This window comes from Mycteria americana, chromosome 20 (genome assembly GCF_035582795.1).
Source record: "Mycteria americana isolate JAX WOST 10 ecotype Jacksonville Zoo and Gardens chromosome 20, USCA_MyAme_1.0, whole genome shotgun sequence".
Taxonomy (NCBI): domain Eukaryota; kingdom Metazoa; phylum Chordata; class Aves; order Ciconiiformes; family Ciconiidae; genus Mycteria; species Mycteria americana.
The window spans coordinates 1,220,110-1,235,276 of record NC_134384.1 but is presented as its reverse complement, the minus strand read 5'-3'; positions in this window follow the sequence as shown (position 1 = coordinate 1,235,276).

Here is a 15,167-nt window from a genome sequence, read left to right as displayed (position 1 = left end):
CTAGCTAACAGAGGCAGATGTCCTTCAGCCCAAGAACTGAAGGGCTATTAGGTTGAAATGAAATATGTTTGCTGCACTCTTTTGATTTGCAGATGAAAAATATCCCAAGGTGTCCAGATCCTCAGCCACTGGAAGCCAGCATTCTCTTGAAATTAGAGTAGTTATTGTGGTTCTGATCTAGCCATGAATTTTCTTTTTCTTTTTGGTCTTTGGTCAGAGTTCTTACAAGATATAACTTTTGATTTAACTTGTATTTACTTTCACTTCCCTAATGGTTTTCTAACTATACCATAAAATTATCTGGAGAAAGGTGCCATTGTCATATAAGATGTGTTAGGGGCCCTATCAAAAGTCAATTTATCAATGGAAATTCCATTGATTGCACTGACTCAGCCCCTCAAAGCCTAATTATATCCTCTACATGGTATCCTTCTAGGCAGTTTTACTCCAAAGTTTTTTAATTATACGAAAGCTGCCATTCCAGCCAGTAAGGCTGCAGCATTATCGATTTCAACAGGCCATCAAAATACTGAATAAAAAATGATGGAATCAATCTGTGGTGAAAATGACTAAACTGCTCACAGAAATGCTCTTCCCCTTCAGGGCACATTAGCGTGCATCACCTTAATGTGGAGTATCTTTCTATGCAATTTTACTACCTAAAGGACAATTGAAGTCCCTCGTGCAAGCATCTTACTGCTGCTGGAAGAGGTTTTGTAATTATGAAACATATAATAATCCATAGTGATGCTTATCCCAAGGAGACACTTTGCTTATATACATGGCACCGGAGGAAACATCCCACAATATTCTCCTCTAAAGGATTGTTCAATATTACTATGCGCTATTGTTTCTCTCCCCCTAAAGACGGAATTTATTGCGTTAATAGTGCCAGACTGACAGCCCTGGAGACCAGGCTCGCTCGTCGGCGCGGGGCGGAGGCAGAGTGCAGCACTGCAAACTTTCTCTGCGCTACTTTGAAAATGCGCCCCGGTCTTTAGCTGAAAGGCAATCCCCAGGGACTCGGTGGGCTCGGGCAGCAGAGCTGCCCGTTTCTTGGAGCAGCAGTGGTGGATCTTTTGACTTTATGGAACACTGCGTTAAGAACAGGACTGCAAAACAGGAGGCAGCAAAATGAGAACCATTTCATTCATTAATCACCAAATATATACAGGCAAATAACTAAGAGACCAAGATCGTGCGTCCTGTTCCCGTTTTCCCTGCTGGTAAACTGTCTTCTCTGCTTTTTAATTTCCATTAGCGACACCACCACAGTCACTCTACCAGGACTGACTGGCGATGTACGGTGACCTGACCAGCTACAGTACACTGGATCCTCATCTCCCCTGATTTCTCAGGGGAACCTCGTTAGAAATCTCTTTTGTACTTTTATAACTTTGGTTGTAAATTCCAGGTTACCTACATTAGCTGCCGAGGCACTATAAATACTTCACATATAATTGTTCTAATAAAGCGCTGGTAACTCATAAGTGACTTACACATTTTTAAATCAATTTTTAAAGATAAAATGGGTCCTTCCATGCTGGCAGTATATGTGGGGAAGCTATAAATATCTCAGCTATGAAATGGACAGGAGATTGAAGCAAAAGAGAAAGGGAGGGGTATTCTTCTGTGGAAGTTTAGTTCTCATTTCTCTGTGACAGAGATGCAGCTGGTTAAGAAAACTTAGTGCGCACAGCTTAATTGTCAAAGTTGCATTAAATCTGTCCCATTTGATCCTCAAAATATATAAGAAAGGAGCCTTTTTCAGCTAAAAATTGTTCGTCTGCGAGGAATGACCGAGAGGGAGAAGAGGTTTTGCTTTTCCTTGTCCGTGAGTCCTTGGAACTCTACCCCACCCCAAAATAAGAGACAGAAAATGAAGAGAGAGGTAGGACTGCATTCGTAATTCAGAGCCGCACAAACTAAGCTGGGTAAAAAAAAAATGAACTAACTAGTTTATCTACAAAAAATAGAAAGAATCCTCCTTTTCTGCACGCCTGGGTTTTGGTAACTGCTAAGCAGTCTTTTTAGGCTGGAAAGCAATTGGCTGGGCTCAAAATATACTGTACAGTCGACAGAGTCTCTTCAGCTCGCACAGCAAACAGGCACACTTTAATTCTAGCAAGCATCTATCTGGCTATACACATATTTCTAATTTTAATTACCATAATTTCTGCATGTAATTTGAAAGGAACTAGTTAACAAAAGATCGGTACCCTGCTGATGATGTTTAGAAGACCCGGTACACGAAATAAAATAATTTGCCTCCTTCTGACTTTAAAAAGTCAGCATCTATAGAGAGAAGATCTGTTTTCTTTAGATAATTATGAGGTCAGTGAAATGGAGCGAGGAGATTTGACAGAAAAGCCCGTCCCCCTCGCAGGGCTCCCGACCCTGTCCGAGTCCCTCCCTGACCACCGCTGGCTACCGCAGGTCGTCTGCGCTGCGGCCGCTTCGTGGGCACCGTGGTTTCGTCCCAGTTTCAAACAAAAACCTGACAGGCACGGCTAGGTCAGTAAAGCTCTGGAGGAAAACTTTAGAGAACACGGTTATTTCTATTCACCTCAAGGGTCAAGAAATAAACGATGGATTCTTACCACATTAGCTCCCGCTGGCAATGCCGTACTTAATAAATGTCTCTTCGTAGTCTCATGAACACAGAAACAAAAGAAAAATCTCATAGTGCTTCCCTTTCTGGAAGCAGACAGGGATGACTTAAAATACGGCTGATAAACATACTGTGAGTTCCTGATGAGACACTGCTAATGGGAGTAAAGAGCCTCGAGCTCGTTCATTCTCTCCTTTCCTGTCCTTGTTGGTCAGGCTCAGACAGCAAAGATATATTTGCTTTAAAGCAAAATATGTCAGCCAAAGCTTCGATATCCTCCGTCAGTCACGTATTCTTTCCCCTTCGCAATCACATCAGATAATAAAACTTTCTGCAAAACATTCACTCCCCCAGTCCGTTGGAGAGATTTGGGAGCAAAAGCAACAGGCTTAGGATAAATGCATGCAAACTTCTCCCCTCCCTCCCAGTCGGCCCAGGGAGCCCCATCTTGCCGGCTCACGGCGCTGCCTTACCTGGCACGGAAAGACGCTCGCGGCGCCCAAAAGTAGGGCTAAATCTGGGGAACGGGAAGGAAGGGGGAGCAGTCGCTCCTCAGGATAAAAGGTGAACTGTGCTGCCTGCCTCTTGACTCCCTCTCTAAATGCAGTCAGAAGCAATCAGTAAATGTGATCATCATGGTGAAAGTATATATAGAGAGATGACTAAACAGCTTCTCCCTCATTACTGCCGAGACGGAGTCTCTCCCTGCCTCTCTCGCCCGAGCTTGCTTCGTTTTGCCCCCTCCCCTTCCAGTACTGCTCGGAGCTTTGCTCTCGCTGCCTAGCCGAGCTAGAAACGGCAGCCGGGTCCCGGCGAGTCCGCTCGCGTGGACGCGGCAGGGAGATGGACCCAGCTGGTCCCAGGGAGGCAGGCTGGAAAGCGAGGCTGAAGAAAGGCGGCGTGAGCTAACAGAGGCACCGGCAAATGGAGTCATTAAATACACACCAGAGCCTACCCTGCATGCTAATGTGCCAGCAGGGGCAAGGGGGGGACCAAGGAGGGAAAAGTATGGGATGAACTTCACTGGTCCCTCCCGGAGCTCCCTCTGTGTCCCTGACTCTCGGGCAGGCAGGGACCGTGCAGGAGAGGTCCCTTCTCCCGGACGAGAAAACGAGCTATTCCTCCAGCATCACAAACCTACAACCAACACCTTAGCCAGGGCAGGAGGCTACCTTCAGGAAGAAAAATAAATGGTTCAGACTTAAACCGATCTTTCCCTCTCTCCTTCTCCCCTCTCCCTTCCCACCACCTGTCCCCTTTCCCCCTCCTCCTGCTGGTCTCCCTTGCCCTGCTCCTTGGCCGCTCTTACCAGTCCTGTCTCCACACCACCTCAGCATCCCTCTTTCAGCCGCGGTCAGAAGTTGGGCTCCGCACGCTCACAGACCCGGCATCCTTGCTCATTTATCGGTTTGCCGGTGAATCTCCATTAAGTAACTAACTATAAGCCCACATCAGGGCAAACCGGTCATGCCCTGCTCTGCCGGGCAGCTCCCGGCAATGACTGGTGCGCCGCAGCGATAGTTAGTGACTTCCATAAAGTAAGACGAATACGTACGTGAAAAGCAGGAGCTCAGCCGCCTCGCCATTGCCTCGTGTCCTCCCACAGCCCAACACCGCACTTTAATCTATCGCCGGGAGTTCAGGGGCTGCAACGGTCTGTGCGGCCACCGGGCGGGAAGGAGGGCGGGGAGGAAGGAGAGCGGGAGAGTGCGGAGCGGGGGCGAGGACGAGGGGGGCGCGGGGGCGGGAGCCAGCCGGGGGCACCGCTCCTGCCCCTCGCCCCCCCGGCGGCTGCCGGCGCGCCCCCTCCCCGCCCGCAGGGGAACCCCCCCCCCCTCCGCCCGCCCTCCCTCCCGGCGGACCCCCTCACCTCCGCAGGGCGCGCCGGCCCGCCGCCTCGCCCCGCCCGCCCGGCGCTCCCGGCCGCGGCCGCCAGCCGAGCTCCTCCGCTGCCATGCGGCTGCCGGGAGCGCGGAGCGGCGCGGGGGCGGGCGCGGGGCTGCGCGGGGCGGCGCGGAGTGCGCGGGCGCGGGGCGGCGGCGGGAGCGGGAGCGGCGATCAGCACCGGCGCGGCGGACAGCTCCGCGGGGAGGGGCCGGGCCGGGCCGGGGCGGGCGGCGGCAGCGGGGTCCGCGCCGAGGCGGCGGCCCGGGGCGCCCGGGGCTCCCGCAGCCGGCGCCTCCCTCGCTCCCTCGCTCCCTCGCTCCCTCGCTCGCTCCCTGCGAGCCGCCGGCAGGGGTCACCCGGAGCGAGCGCGGCGCGGCCGGGGCAGGCGGGCCCCGCGCCCGGCGGGCGGCAGCTGCGGGGCCCGAGGGGTGCGCGGGGCGGGAGGCGGGCGGCGGCGGGCGGGACCCGGCCGGGGCGGCTGCGAGGCTTCCACGGGCAGAGCCCCGCGGGTGCTGCTCCGGTGTGTCCCTGCCAGGGAGGGAGCAGACGGGGGGGGGCTGGCGCGGCCCTGGGGGTGTAAAACAGGGGAGAGGGGCTTCGCCAAGCCGTCCGAACCAGGGCCGGTTTTCCAGGTGATCCTGTGTGCCTGTAGTCTAACGCGCCTCCCTTCTGAGAGCTCTTAAACCACGGCCTTATTTAAAAAAAAAAAAAAAATTAGACCCCCCCTCTCCCCCCCAAATCCTCAAACATTTCAACACTCAGATTGGCTGGTTTGGAACATCTAAACTGGAAACTCTGACACCAGAACCCTGATCAGTCCAGTTCAGTGTCTCAACATTGCCAAACACTGATAATTCAATGCAGTTATTGCAAAAAAAATAGTAATTTCTGAAAGTCAGGTCCTGGGTAATCCTGCCCCCAAACAATTTCCCCCAATAATATTTGGAAGCTGCATCACAATGTCTGCAGAGCAGTTAATGAGGTTATGCAAACGCGGCGTATTATAATCTTTAGAATATGGATACTGGTGGTTGTATGCTGGACACATGAATAGTTGTGTGCAAAGTGAATCCTAAAACTTCCATGAGAAACTTTCAGTGGCTGTAGGAATTTAAGCAAATCAAAGCATCCAGAATCCATCTTTATTAGATGTCTTCAGAACTGCGTTCCTCTTTAAAATACTTCCTATATCTCCACTTGCTCTCTTCCTCTTGCAGATGCTCAGAAGAAAGCAAAACCAGAAATGTCATTTGGCTTTTGCTCGTAGAAGATATTTTTCTGTGATTTACAATGTCATCGCTTCATAAAACTTACTCTCTTCCCTCGCTCAGGCGTGCTCTGGCCTCGCTCTTTGCCGGCTCTGGCCTGGCTGTGATTCTGAATCGCTTTTCCCCCATGACTCGGCCCCCTTTTAACTTCCGATCTCTATTAAAAAGCTAATTTGGGAACTCTTTTTCAATGCTCCCAATTTTGTATTTTTAAATAGAGTATGAAAGTCAAAAGCAAGCTAGCTGCAGATAGTCCGATGTGAAAATATTTCTTCTTCGCTCTCTTTTTCTTTTTATTTATCTTTTTCTTTCTCTGTTTCTCTGTTTCTTTCTCTCTCTTTCTCTCTTTAACTCTCTCTGTCTTTCCATCTTTCTCTTTTGCTCTTTCTGCCTTTCTCTTTCTCTCTCTTTCCGGGAATATCTCCTTAGGTTCTGCTGCACCAATTATAGGTTTTTAACACTTTTTAAACAACTTTTTCTCATTCTGTTACTGAAAAGTAGAACCTGCCAGTGTTAAGACGAGCCATGTATGCAGAGAAACAACTGGAATAAATGCCGCATGGTTAAATATCACTATTAAATATAGTTCACTTGATTTTTTTTGCTCTGCCATTTTCTTCTGTATTTATATCCTATGCCTCTACAGTGTATTTTATTTATGGTGTTTGTTCTTTACACTGGGCGCTATCCTGCATTAATTCTGCATCTAAATATCCCATTGACTTCGTGGCCATGCTGTATAAGCATTCTGTAATGACAGTTGCAGTAATAAAGCTGGCTTGGTTGCTTGAAATTACAGCTTGCCATAACATTGCAGCTTTGTAGTCTGATTATGTCCTACAGTTTGTGCCAACAGTTTCCTTGCTTTGGATCCAAGCTTGTGAAAATGCCTGCATAGATTAAAGAAAGATCATTAATATGATTATGCGAAAGAGTCCGTTTTTGTAACCTTAAAATTATATATGTGGTCTAGTGATTGAAAGAGCCTGGCAAACACAGCTGCCTGAATGTATCTCTGCTTCTTTCAAAAACTCTCTCAGACCTTGGCTAAGTCTCTTAAGCTCCGTATTCCTCGTTTCCATCTAAAGAAGGAGTATAACAATATTTACTGACAAAAAGTATATTATTAGAATGTATAAATATTTATAAATGGCTATACGATTCCTGAAGGAAATGAGTTGTATGAAAGTATAAAGAATGATCTCGTTATGTGTTTGTTGGTCTGTCTACCCATCACTCTGGCAGAGTAAAGCAAACTGATATGGCATTTCTCCAGAACTTCATCCGTCCATCCGTCTCTCCAACTATCCACCCTCCGAGATTTCTCTTGGGCTTCTTATCATGGTACAGAAATGCGCAGAACAGGTAGTCCTACGAGCGAATAAATGAAGGAAGGCACAAGGCACTTTCTGTCTCGTCCTATAAATACAGTAAAAAGTATCTACCACTTTCCTAAGTAAGATGCCTTCATGCCACAGGCATGGCAAAGTAAGGAGTTCAAGTCTCTCGCTCACTCGTATGTCTCTCTCATGTATATATTTTATCACCGGCAAGTGCAGTGCCTACTTTAGGGGCAGAAATGGTCTTCGCTAGGGCTAATCTAAATTTTCTTTTATCATCTCACTCCTGGTGAAAAAGTTATTTTGACACAGAAAAAACTGCCAAAAATTGGATTTGGATCAAAATTTTGCAGGCTTTCTTATAAGGCAAACTAGACTATTAAATCTGGAAAGTGTCCATAATAAATGGTCTTTCATAACACAGTTCTGCTTTAGGTTTTTTGCAGAACCAGTGCAAATCTTCATAGAGATTTGTAACAAATGAAACCCCGAACTCTCTCAGCATCCCTCGGGAGTTTTTAAGGGAAACTTGTTATTGGCTTAAAAAATCCTGAAGGAAAAAGTGACTCATTTTCAAGCACCTTTTGAAGAAGGTTCAATACAGGGAGATGTTAAGGGTTGGGGGATTTATTTAGGATGACTGGAGATTGTATTAGCTCCGCTTTGGGGCACACTGCAGAATTTACAGGGGTACCGTGTGCATCCTTGTGCGGTTCTCAGACCCATCCGTCCGTCAGCGGTGTCGGTGTGTGACGGACAGTCCGTATCCCTGTCTCGGTCTGCAGTCTTGCCCTGCCTGGTGGTACTTGGAAACCGGGGGGTTTGGTTCAAGGCCATCTCCGATCTACAGCGTGCTCAGTTTTTTCCCCCTCTATGCTTGGAGATTTTCCAACCCGAAATAAAGCCTCCCAGGCAGCTGCATTCTGCCACTTCTTTCCAAAAGGGAAGAGGAAAGAGCCATGGATGGTGTCCAGCAGCTCTGCGAGCTAGCCAGCAGCTGCAAAATTTTCTGCTCAGCCGACCTTAATGAATCAAGAAAAGATCACACATGATAGTAGAGGGAAAAGACCCTTGAAGGACAGTAGTGATACTGAATCAGGGCTTTGATTTATTGTCCACCGTCCCTGTCTCTCCCGGCGCATACCACGGCTCGCTCTTCCAGTCTCATTTCACACGGTGAATAAAATAACAATGCTGGTTTGCGATGCTGCTCACTGCAACAGCTCATCAAGGATTGTGCTTAATTGGCCATATTCCATGTTATTAACATCCAAACATTTAAGTAATGAGAGTGTCGTGTTAACATTCCTGATTACAGATGGGACCAGGAGCGTTGCATGAGGCAGGTGGGGAAGGGCAAAGCCGGAGCGAGCGGAGGTCGCGGGGCTGCTCAGGAGCAGATCGAGAGATGCGTTAGCTGCAAGGAGGCGATGCTGCTCGATCAAGTAGCAGAGAAGTGAATTAGTGTGCCTGGGTGTTCCGTGTCTGCCTCTGAGACAATACTGCCTGTGCTTTGCCTGCCTTTGCGCCTTGAAGAGAGCGGTGCCGGAGGAGTCCAGCTTCGCCGGCCCGAATTTGAAGCATGTTGTCGCCAGTACTGCTGTACCCTCCGTACAAGAGGCCTGACGTGCCTCTTGCTTGCACTGCGTACAGTCCAGTACAGCGGAACATTCACCGAAGACAAGGGAGTTAGAGCAATGTCAGTGAGAGGGAAATCAGGACAATTGGCTTAAAGCTAGAAGCTCTGTAAAAGCATGCAAATTCTTTGCTGCTTTGCTGTACTCTTTACCACTAATGCTTTAGTGTCTTACAGTCCAGGCGGGACTTTACACATCGTTCTTTATCCGACTGCTCTGCTGCAGGTTTCTTTTGCAATGACCTCCCTCCAGCCCGCTGGGAATTCTTGCAATTATGAGTCAACCAAGGCTAAAAAGCTCTGAACTGAGCAAAGCACAAGCCAACTGCACTCCTTTGGTCTCACACGCATTGGGTTAACCAGTCACCATCAAAGCAATCATCATTATCTCCTGGAAGCTGAGAGACCAATTAAAGAAAAGCAAAAAAACCTGCCAAACCAACCTGAAATAAATGATTAATGTTAAACTATCAGGTTTGGAATGGTCACCAGAGCTAAAGTGATGCTGAAGGTTTCACTGCTAGAGTCAACAATACAATAAATTGCAATTGCAGTTTTTCGGTGGCTCATAACCAGTAAATCAGATCTGTGGAACTATACATTTACTGCAAATTTAAGGAGTTGTTCTTTCATTTTTAAGAGTGCATTTTAAATCAAGTCAACAGCCATAAAGCAATATACAGCCTGCCTAGCTATTGTCTGGGGAATGAATCCTGTACTATCATGATTCCTTTTTATTATAATTAGATATGCGGGCAGGGAGGAGAAATCTGGGAGAGAGACTGTCCTTGTTCAGCTGACCAGTATATAGGGTATATAGCTGCATCAAAAGCAATGGGGCCTCCTCCACCCAAGGCCTGCGCCTTGGTTACTTGGTTTTGGGCAAACTGGAGTAGAAAACAGCTGCTCCCACGTGCTAGTGTTTTACACCGATGCACATCGGTGCACAGGGATGGCTGGTAAGAGCCAGGAGCCTTGCTTTGTTCTTTTTCTTTTTTTTTTTTTTTTTGTTAAGCTCACCTGCCTGCTATAAGCTATTCACCATGTGAGATCGTTATGTTACAGCAGCAATCAGTGTGGCCTGGGCTGGGAAGGGAGATGATAAAAGGCCGAGGCTGCCAGTTTTTCCCTGCAAGCTCTGAGGCTGCTTCTCCGGGCATCCCTGCGTCCAGGGAAGGAGCTTTCCCACCCTCGCAGCAGACGTCCCTCCGGACCCGGGCAGTGAGTGCCGGGCAGCCGTGGCCCAGACAGGCAGGACGAAGAGTTAATGAGATTATGGTGCTTGTGTGGTATATTAGATTTACAGAGCTGTGGCTCGCTTCTGGCTCGTGCCACGAGGGCCTGCTGTCTGTCGCTGCACCGTGCTCGTCCGTCACGCCCGTGGCTGGTGGTCATGGACCTGTGTCTGCGAGGTTAGTCCCAAATTTCAGATCTATACAAAAAGTTACATACTTCTGCTGCAGCACGTGGAGACCTTTGGATGTCTTTTGAATTAGAGGCAGTAAACGCTAAAATATTTGTGGGTAAAAGGAAGTATAGAAGCTGCCAGGCAGAAGGGACGCCAGGCACCCCGTGGCTCTCGTGCCCTCCCGAGCAGCCGGCCGGTGGGAGTTTTGTCTCCCAAAAGGCAGCAGGAGCAGCCCGGGTTGTGGTGGGATGCTCATCGCTGATGGGGTGGCTGTGCGAGGACCCAGGAGAGAGCCTGCAGTAAGGGCTTTGCTGCTGCCTTTTCTTGTATCCACTTTTTGTATTTTCTTGCTTTGGGAGGGAATTGCTGTTTTCTAGATGCAGACCTCGTCTCCTCAGTGAATTCCCTTTTCTGGAAGGAAGCCTGTGTTTGTTTTCCATTTGGGGTTTGATGAAGCATACTCGGGGAAATATGCGGCAGAGCCGGGATAGCAGCCGCAGCTGGCTGCTGATCAGGGTGGGGGGCAGGAGGGGCCCGCTCGCCCCCACGGCTCTCGGGGGTCTGCAGAGGGTGGGTGAAAGCCTCCTCTGTGCTGGCAAAGCCTTGCTGGGCTCCTGCTGTGGGGCTGCTGGGTCCCCTCCTGTCTGCTGGTGGCAGGAGCTTCTCCCCATGCAACGGGCTTGGGCTGGGGCAGCTTCGAGGTGTGCGGGTTGTGGGCAGGGGCGGACGAACCCTCCCTGCGTGCGCAGCCGGAGGGGGGCACGAGCGTGGCTTTGGAGAAGGGCTGCTGGTGTGTCCCAGAGAGCAGAGCTGAGGCTGCCATCCCTCGTCCTCCCCTTTTCCTAAATGTGGCTCTAGACCTCTGACCCTGTGATAGGAATGTGATTTTTCTTTTTTTTGGGGGGTGTTGCCTTTCATTCTGAAGCCTGGTGGCTTCATCCAGCCATGATCTGTACAAGGGTGAATTTCCATTTCTGTGACGATGGCATTGCTGGAGAGGTGGCTCTCTCCTCCCTGATGGAACCTCTAATGAGACAGACAAAATGTTGAAAATAAAAATGAAAGGCCCTACTTCTTGTAAGCCCTTTTTTCCCTGCTGCTTAATTATCACATTGAAGATAAAAATAGCTGAAAAATCACTGAAGAGTAGATGAAGGCTTTCTGCAGCAAACCTCGTCCCCTTCAGAACTGGCCCCACTTTGCCTCTGCACGTTCCCGCTCTCCTCTCAAGCCAGGGTGGAGATCTGGGACAGAGCTGGGGCCGTGCTACTGGTCTGCAGCGTTAGAGACCCTTACAACGCTGAAATTATATACGCTGAGAGGCGGTATTTCTGCAGGTGGAAATACCGCCTGAGCGCCAGTGCTGCGGTAGGGCTGGTCCAGCTGAGGGCTGGGCACGATGCACCTTAGCGGCAGGCGAGAACAGGGCTGCTGCGGGCTTTGAGCCGCCTCGGTCGCTGTTTGCCTGCAGCAGGCAAGGGCTGAGCCCAGCGGAGCCTGGCCGAGGGTGAAACGTGTGTACACGAGGCGAGGGCTGTCGTTTCTCTGTCGGTTGCTGGATTGTGGCTCTGGTCTGTGCTCAAAGAGATGAAGGGTCTGGAGGAGGAGCCCCTCACCAGGAGGTGCTGGGGCTGGCTTGGGCGGGCAGATCTAGCGGCAGGGCTGCTGTAGCGAAGGCTGTCTCGCTGCGAGCGTGGTGAGCTTGGGCCTCCAGACCCGCATGTTTTTTTCAGATTGTTTCATAATGGTGAGGAGGGGATGGTTCCCAACTCATTGGTGGGGGGGAAAAAGCAGAGATGGATTCTAGCCCCAAACCAATTTATCATACCAACCCCCTCTATCTATATATGAGAATGCTAATAGGCAGAAACAGACTTACTCTTCTGTCTTGGAACAGATTAAAAAAAATTTTACCTGCAGAGAAATTCCATAACTAGAATTCAATCTTAATCTGATTTTTTTAATTATTGAATCCAGTAAGATCATTATTTCTGTCTTGCTATAGCAGGATGTAGTCGCTAGCTAAAGGGAAGGCTTTCTGTGTGCATGTGTGCCATTAAGGGCTAACCTGGAATTCAGATCTTAATCCTCGGTACAGACCTTTGATACAGAAAGAGGGCTTTTGTTACTGCATTAACTTACACTTGCTCAGAGCAGAAGCAGTAGCTGATAGCTTGCAAGTACATTCAGTTAGTATTTGTGGATAGTCCGGTGTTAAATGAAGTTATTCACGAATGGAAAATCTCTCACCTAAGCTTCTCAAGAAGCTCAAAAGGGATATTTATGCAAGCATCTCTCTGAGCAGGAGGTTCCCTTGCCCTTAGATCACGCACACATGAGGGAGATCTTGCTTCTTAACAGGCTGGAAGATCAGCTGGTTAAAGGGGCTTTTGGAATGTTCAGGCACTCTGCCAGGACACTGCTCATCTTTGTTTGCAAGACCCTCGGTTTCTGAAAGGAAGCAGAAAGCAGACCTTGTCTTTATTTTGGTTTTCTGGTTTGTTACCAGTACCATTTAGCCGAGGAGGTATTTTTAACTTAGTCCTACGACTCCGTCCCCTCTGGCAGTACGCTTCCTAGCCTCCAAGAATGTCCCCCAGTTGGGTGCTGGCGGTCGTCTCCAGCTGGAAAAGGAAGCCGGAGCGGAGCGGTGCTTTCCCCGGCACTAACCACAAAGCAGGTTTCGCTCGCTTGACTTGTCAAAGTGATAAACTGTCTGAAGATTGTGCAGATGTTGGAAACATGATCCCGCTTGCTTTGCAGTGTAAAAAGATAACAACCGTTGGGCTTTTTATGCCTGCTAGGAAAACGTGTAATATCATCAAATATGCAAACTTGATTGGTGTCAAACACAACTTTACTTCTCTTACAGGCAGGGGTGAGGTTAATCAAGACACATTGGCATATCTCTTAAAATATGACTGATTTTGCTCATGGGAAAATTCAGGGTCAAACCGATAGTACTATTTTTGTATTGGGTGACAAGCTGGCAAATAAAGAGAATTTGATTTTTCAAAATCGCTCTGCACATGTTTCTGACCAGGAAGCCTTCTAGAATGAAAATTCATATTGTTCACCCAGGAATGAGTTACACTAACTCCTTTTTTAAATTAGATAACACTCATCATTGTAGCTGAATGCTTAGATAATGCATTTTCTAACACTATGTGTAGTATTTCTCTGTGCAAGGAATAACATGCAAAAAGTAGCACAATCCAGAATGATGTAGCAGGGCATAATGCAAGCCAGCTTAAACAGGAACAGAGGAAATGTTGAAATGGCAAGCAATAAATCCATGTAATGGCATTCAAGTAGAGTTCAGTCCCAATGATGGCTTTAGTATTGATGAAACCTCACAATTTCATGCCACTTCTTATTTGGATAACTCTGAGTTTGCAGACATTGCCCTTGTTTCTCAGAACAGCCAGTTGAGAGAGAAGCGGCTCTCTTTCTGCTTATGGCAGAAACGGAGACATATAAAATTCCTCTGTTTCTCAGCATTCAAAATGTTGAAGAACCTTTTCCGCATTTTGTTTGTTTGTGGCAAAGATCTACTGCCTGGTACTACCTTCATCTGCATGAGGAAGTTGGCTGAGGAGGAGGGGTGAACTATTCTGGGTTAGGAGTGACACAGATAACGAGGAATTTGGATCTGACGCTTCCTTTATTGCCATTATAAACACCAGCAGAAAGAAAGGAAACGGAACTTTTTGGTATTTTGCAATCTAATACATTATAGAAGCCAAATAAAGCGGTACCTTATTCCCCGGGCTGCGTTACTGACTGTGAGGAGTTGGAAGCATGCAGCGCTGTGTGGAGGCACTCGGCGTGTTCAAGATCAGACCTTCAGATGTAAAGCTTAGGGAAAAGCAAGGCAAATATTCATGAAAGTGTCTGCGTATTATGTGACCTCCTTTCCACCTCAGCTTTGATCCAGGCTGCTGATCCGAAGAATAGATTCTGATTTCCATTTGATAAGGCTTACATTTCTTGGCAAAGGGAGGCTCAAAAATAATCCTTTTCTGAGCAGATAAATCATCTAAAGCGCTCAAACATGCAGGCAAAGGAACTGGTAAATCTGCTAGCTGAGCTCCCGTGATTGCTTATTTTCGGGAGTCCCTACTGGGAAGCTGATCTCATGGGAATGGCCGGGGGTGCCTCGGCCCGTGGCCGTGGAGCGCGGATTAACCCCGGCTGCGCAGGCACGACGCGCTGGCGTGCCGGCGTGCGCCCTGGGGCGAGCAGAGCTATGGAGGGCTGACGTGTAAATCCGCAGCTGACCCTGAGCCCGCAGCCCTGCAAGGTGCTGACTCTTTGGAGCTTTCTGGCGCCTGCTCAGAAATCTTTAAGCGCGTGTTTAAAATGAAGATCCTCAAGGCCCAGCAAGTCAAGGGTCTGCTAATGTGCACAAAGGTAAACACACACTAAGTGCTTGGCTGGTCTGTAGCCAGGGGCCTGGCTCTGTAGATCCCAACTCCTATTAAAATGTGGATTTTAGACCCAGCCGATAACAAGCGTTGTCACGTGGCATTCAGACCTGCTGCTGGCTGCAGAGCTTTTCTGCTGTAGGGCTCTTCAGGCAACCGTTTGGAAACAGCTACACCTCCTCCCTCGCACAAGGACAGCAGTGAGGAGAAGAGAATGGTTACGATTATTTACTAATTAATCCAGTACAAATAGACCCATGAATAGGTGTTCATTTAAAATTCCTGCTGGTTCGCAGGGCGGATGAGGCCAGTGCCTTGCACGCCATCGAGGTGCTTTGCTTGGCTCCAGCCTGGGGGACCCTGCAGGAGAACCGGGTCTGAACAAACAAACTCTGCTGTTAGGAGGCACAAACATTGACAATTCTAAACAACCAAATGAAATAATGAAAGGAACAGTAGTGCAGGTTTTAGTTAGCGCTGGAAAGATGTCAAAACAATGAAAACCAATGTATATATCGCTTATCTGAGCCCCTGATAAAGACGGCTCAAGGGACCGGGCCAGGTCTGGGGTTGTACTCTTGTAACGTATC